Below are 5,916 nucleotides of genomic sequence, written 5' to 3'. Positions count from 1 at the left end.
GAACTGATGCAGAGTGAAGAGAGCAGAACTAGAACAATTAATATAAAGACAACAATTTTGTAAAGAAAAACAACTTTGACAAACTTAAAAACTCTGATCAATGCAATGACCAGTCATACCTATGATGAACAGACCTATGATGAAGCATCTTACTTATCTACTGACAGAGAAGTGATAGCTTTAACGTACAGAAAGACACACATTTTTTTGAACATGGCCAGTGTGGATTTGTTTTGTTCAATTATATTTATTTGTTATAAAGATTTCTTTTTCCTTTACCTCAGTTTAGTGATGAGTAGAAAGTGGAGGACTCAGCAATAATGATGTCAAAAAAAGAGGCATTGAAATATTTGCTAAAATGCATAAAAGAGAACTGAAAGAAGTTAAGAAACAAGCAGAATAGTTTTGAAAGTTAACAGATGGAATTTATTGTTTATGTAACAGGCTTTTGGCACATTCCCAGATCACCTAAAATAGAGGCACCATATAAAGAAGCCAAGGACCTGCTTCTGAGAGAAGACATCTTATGCTGTGCTGCTATATGAGTGGGAGCAGCATCTTACCATTGGCTGCATAGCTGGAACTGCTTGTGTCTTTAACCTGTCACAAGAAATAGTTGTAGTGTCCATGGGTGAAGATCTTCTGCATCCACAGAATAGGCACCATGAAGTAAATTGGAAAGGGAAGTGACACTTTAGGCCCTTAGCTTCCCATAAATGACCTTTGAATTTTGGTCTGGTTTGTTTGTCCCTTTCAGTCCTAGGTACAAAGAGTGGAATCCCCAAACCTGGGAGCTCAAGGTGTGGGTACCTTGGAGCCAGAATTCCAGGCCAGTTGTTACAATTAGCCCAGTAGGGAAACCCTAAGAAGCCAGTGTGCTGGGAGGCAAGTCCAGAGGGTTTTTGGACTTGAAATTTAGTGAGAGTAATGCTATATTGAGCTAAGCTCATTTGTGAACCTTCCCAGAGACTGAAAGGGTAGAAGGATGACTAATCTCTGAGGTGTTGGGGGAATGATGGTATGTTTGATCTTAATACAACTTTGATAAATAGTTCTTTGTAAAAGCTAGTCTGATGGCTAAGTGGTTAAATTGAATTAGGGTGTTTAGTTCTCTAAAATTGGGGGAAATGTAATAAGTAAGGGCTTGAGCCAATGACAGAGACTAGACACCCTACATCTCCAAAGAGTACCAAAGAACCCTGGGTGAGAGATGGAAATGTAACACATCTGGCTTCTGGCAATGGTAGGAGGAGGAGTTGGGAATCACTGTTACATTTTTTTTAATAGCAAATAGTATGAAACAGAGATTCAGTCTTTCATATGCAATCCTTTTTTTGTAGTCTCCTATTTATATGAAAATGCTCTTTCTTGTTTAAGTTCAGAGAAAAAAAATAAAATTTTAATAATACTTGTGCATGAATATGCTCATCCCTCAATCACTCACAAATGCTTATTCAGTATCAGTGCACCTAGCACTAGGATAAGCATTTCCTGTGTACTTTACATTAAACTGAGTTAATGACATTTTGAAAACAAGCTGAACTTAAACAATGAGATAGGTACTGCTCCTTTAAAATGGTACCTTGTGGTTATACTTTAGATCTAACTATATGTAGCATCACTCAAAACATTTTTGGAACCCAATTTTTAGATTTGCTTCCAAGGTTCTTTTGAATATACTCAATGGTGACTAAACTTCATCATTTGAGAGTGAATTTGTTCACTAAAACAACCAACAATTGTTTTGTGTAAAGTCTATTGGGAAAGGGTAAGCTGGATAATGATGTTTTCAGTAGAAAATAGGAAATAATGATAAAGAAGTAAAACCGGTATTTATATGGCCTACAAATTAGCTATGGAGGCTCCAAAACAATACCCTAGGAATGCTGTGGGGAAATAACAGCATTGATGGAATATGTGTACAGCCTCCTAAGGTGACTACTTGAAAGGTCCATGCCCTCTAACAAGTATAAGTTCTGTAAGGTTGGTGAAAATTTAGTCCCGTTACTGTCTAATGAGACATGATTCCTGCCGCTAATAAGGTTACAAAGCTAACAAACATTAAACATTCAGCATATTTGCTGTATTCTGTGGAGATGATTAAACAGATCATAATCATTGAGAAAGGGTGAGGTTAATGTGGGTAAGCTGCAGTAGTTGGAGGAGGCCTCATGAATGAGAAGAGGCTTCACCTGCCCTTTGAAAGGGTACCAGAGTTTGGATGAGTCAAGGGAAAGAGGGATGGCATTCCAAGAGAGGTCAATACAGGCAAAAACAGGGAGGTAGGGGATAATCATGGCATTTGTAGGGGATAAAGAAGAGACTCGCCTGATACAGAAATAATAAAGACTAGGAAGTTATGAGGAAACATAATTACACAGGAGGAAAGGTATCAACTTGTGAAGGATCTTGAAATCCAGGCAGGGGGCATTAAATGTGATATAGGAGGCAGTAGGGAGACACTGAGGTGTTATAGTTTTCTGATAACTGTAGTTTAGAGGGTTTATCCTGGCAGCAGTATTTTGGATAGATTAGAGGAGTGGGAGTCCATGGGAAAAGGTTTTAATGGCATAGTACCCATAGAACATGAACTGTACATTTGTTTTCTAGTACATAGAGTTTGTATCCTAGCTTTTCTAATCCCTTCTGTTACTGATATAACCATGGAACAGAGCAAAGCTAATTGACTTATAACTTTTGCTGCATTACTAAGTAAGCACTGTGCCATTTGACTATGCCTGAGATAGAGCCCTCCACATTACTAATTTAAGGATCACTAAATAGTTCACATTAGTTTCAGTAACCTATACCAATTATCTTCCACTCAGGAGACCCATTCTGGATGCCCATGCAGATGTCAATGTTTTCAATGGAACATCTTGGCTTCTTGAAACTTCAGGAATGCTGCAGGGGAAACTGGCAGTGAGGCAGGATGTCTGGGTTCTGTTCTTGGCTCTGTCACCAACTGACCAAATGACCTCAGACAAATGGCAATCTATATTTGTTTAGGAAACTCTTCTATTAAAATCAGAATAATACAGAGAAAATTCCCATGAACTCTGCAAAAAGGATGACATGCAACTTCTTGAAACACTCCCTATTTTTTTTAATAATAAAAGAGCATTTTAGGTTAAGGAAAAAAGAAAAGAAAATGACAATCTTTTTGGACCTCTATTGCCTTTTGTGAAAAATTATGGGGTTAGACTCAATTACTCAATGATCTCTGACTTCTAATTTCAATGGTGTATGGCTCCACATTTATATTTATCCTGAGCACTTAAAGGATATACAGACTTCACATGCAATGTGTGAAAAGCAAAACAAAACAAACAAAAAAACAAGCATAGTGCATGTAGAGTGGTCACTTTTTAAAATTGGCTTGAATAAACAGTAAAATTTGAATAAAGTGGCAATACATCTCATTATGTTCGTGTATTCTCCTGTTTCCTAGAAATCAAATTCCAATATTTACCAAATAACCCTAAACCAATTTTATTCAATTTGGTCAATGTGGTAATTCATAAGATATCAGCCAAATACAAAGTCAGTATGAAAGAGAAAGAGGGAGAAAGGGAGAGAGAGACAAATCTGACTCCAAATCTATCATATCTCTCTCTCTCTCTCTCTCTCTCTCTCTCTCTCTCTTAGTCAGAGGATGTAGATTCAAATACTTACTCTCTCATTTGAATCCTTGTATGACTAGTCAAATCACTTACCCCCTCAGACCTCTCGTTCCTTACCTATAAAATAAGGGGTTTGGACTATAGGATCTATAGGTTTCCTTCTACTTCTAAACTTATAATTCTAAGGAAAAAAAGTTTTTGAGGGGATCTAGTCTCCATTTTGAGTTTAGAGCTTCCCTTCTAAATTCAGCAGCTATGACTCAATAAACATAAAACAAACACTTTTAGAGAAAGATTATCTCTGTCACAGATAAAAAGGCCCTTTTTCTGTCTCACTACAATTCATTCACTAGTTTATGGGCCTAGCATCATCCAAGGAATATAAATTTTCAGGGCAAGCCTGCTGACTGATGGCTTTGGAATTTAGAGCTCTAACTTAGTTGACAAATAAGAAAAATCACAGTAACTGGACCATACTCCTATGATCATAGAGTAGAAGATACTGAAGACCAAAAGTCTTCCTCCATAAAACTGTAAAATGCTCAAACTTTTCACTTTTGACATATTCCTCTTCTTTGCATTAAACAGGGCCTGTCTTTCTTTGCTTTTTCTATTTCCCAAGTTAAACTGACTCCCATTTTGTGAGCTCTTCTATTCTTCATTTTCCACCAATTCTTTCATAAATGAAGTATCCCAACTAGAGGGAAACAGACTACAGAATCACTGCATTTGTCTGCCTCATATTTTAAATATCATGGTCTATGGAGCAGACATGCTTGACATGCAAGTAAATTGCCTTCCAGGTAGAGCAATACAAATGTAATGCATTCAAGGCGTTGTTTTTGACATAAAGGGCTGCAGTGTGACAGCCAGCATTTTTGTTTAGAAGGAAAGGGTCAGCAGCCTCATTAGCCCTGAGAACCACAGTGAGAATAAAGTAACCAAGTCAGTGCTAAAGCATTAGACTTCTTAGAGGAAGCCATGATGAGGGAACCCTCCTATTTCCCTATGGCTGAAGTGGCAAGTTGTCTCAGCCAAATCTATTTAAAAGTAAACACCTAAGAAACCCCAAGAAAATGACCTTGGAGCCATTATTCACATTCCCATAGCAATTTCAGGTTGGTAAAGCACTTTCTTCATAACCACCCCAAAAAGTAGGTAATACAAGCGTTACTATTTAGGTGGAAGACCAGTGGTTATTGGGAGGGATGTGCAGTTGGCCCACTAATACTTCTTGTTGCCCTCTCCTCTCTACTTCTTCGTCCCTGGAGATTTAAACAGAAATGCCATGCTACAATGATTGACTCCGCTTTAGCCTAGGATTAAGATCATGGCACCTAAATCTAACCCTCAGTTCCATGTGATCTCTGCTTTGTGTGATGCAGATTAAGAAAAAAATTAGAAGTATAATCATGGTAGCTCAGAGCCTCAATTTAGAAAAGTGCTTAAATTTTAGATAGAGGTTTGGCTCTCCTACTCTAATTTAAATTTATGTTTATCTCTAGCCCGGACTTTTAATGGTTGAGGCAAAATTCAGGTCACTGGAAACATTTGGGTAAAGAAGCAAGCACAGAATGGGACCATGTCTATTAGTGGACAGGAAATGTTAGTTTGGGAAGAGTTGGGGAAAAAGCAAACCCCTCCTTATAGTTTTCCTCAGATCCAAAGGATTGACTTCTCTACCCAGAGACTTCTCCTCTTAAATGTCTGATGGCTCTCCTCAATCTCTCCCTTCTATGCCCTACTTTTTTTTTTCATTCTCCATTGGCCTATTGCCTCCATGACTGATTCTTTCTCATTCAGCTTATTAAGTCCAGGGTAAAACTAAGGAGGTAACCTCCATTGCTATTGTTACACAGCTAGTGAAGTCCCCCTTCCTTCTTCTCAGTCTGTCCCTTCCACACTGTGTGTGTGTGCGTGTGTACACAGAATGCTTGTCCCCTCAAACTACAAATCTCAAGATGCCAATCTGTTCTCAAATCCCTGTTACATTTGTTTAAATAAATAGATGAAGTTAGCTTCCCAGAAACTTATGCAAATTACCTTATCTCTTCCCAGCTTTTATAGACAACCAGCCACAACTAGTCCAAAGGGTGTCAGCATACTCTTTGATAGCCATTATCACTTCCACACCTTTTCTCTCAATTTTTCCTCTCTTCTGCCTTTTCTATCCTTTGAATCCTCTAACTCTAATTTCATATGTGTTGCATATGTGTATGTGTGTATATGTAAATATAAACATGCATGTACATGTATGTATATACACGCACATAGTTTATTATATGTGCATATT

At 37.8% G+C, this 5,916-nt stretch overlaps 1 non-coding gene across 1 annotated transcript; it reads left to right on the top strand.

The window, feature by feature from the left end:
- Nucleotides 1-3,001: 3,001 nt before the first annotated feature.
- Nucleotides 3,002-3,105, top strand: LOC144454927 (U6 spliceosomal RNA). The gene has a single exon (XR_013483474.1). It is a non-coding gene; the product is annotated as a U6 spliceosomal RNA (small nuclear RNA).
- Nucleotides 3,106-5,916: the final 2,811 nt, after the last annotated feature.

The sequence above is a fragment of the Phascolarctos cinereus genome, unplaced genomic scaffold (genome assembly GCF_003287225.1).
Source record: "Phascolarctos cinereus isolate Bilbo 61053 unplaced genomic scaffold, phaCin_HiC Scaffold_7;HRSCAF=346, whole genome shotgun sequence".
Lineage (NCBI taxonomy): Eukaryota > Metazoa > Chordata > Mammalia > Diprotodontia > Phascolarctidae > Phascolarctos > Phascolarctos cinereus.
Note: the sequence above shows the minus strand (reverse complement) of the source record. Positions and strands in the feature narration are given on the sequence as shown.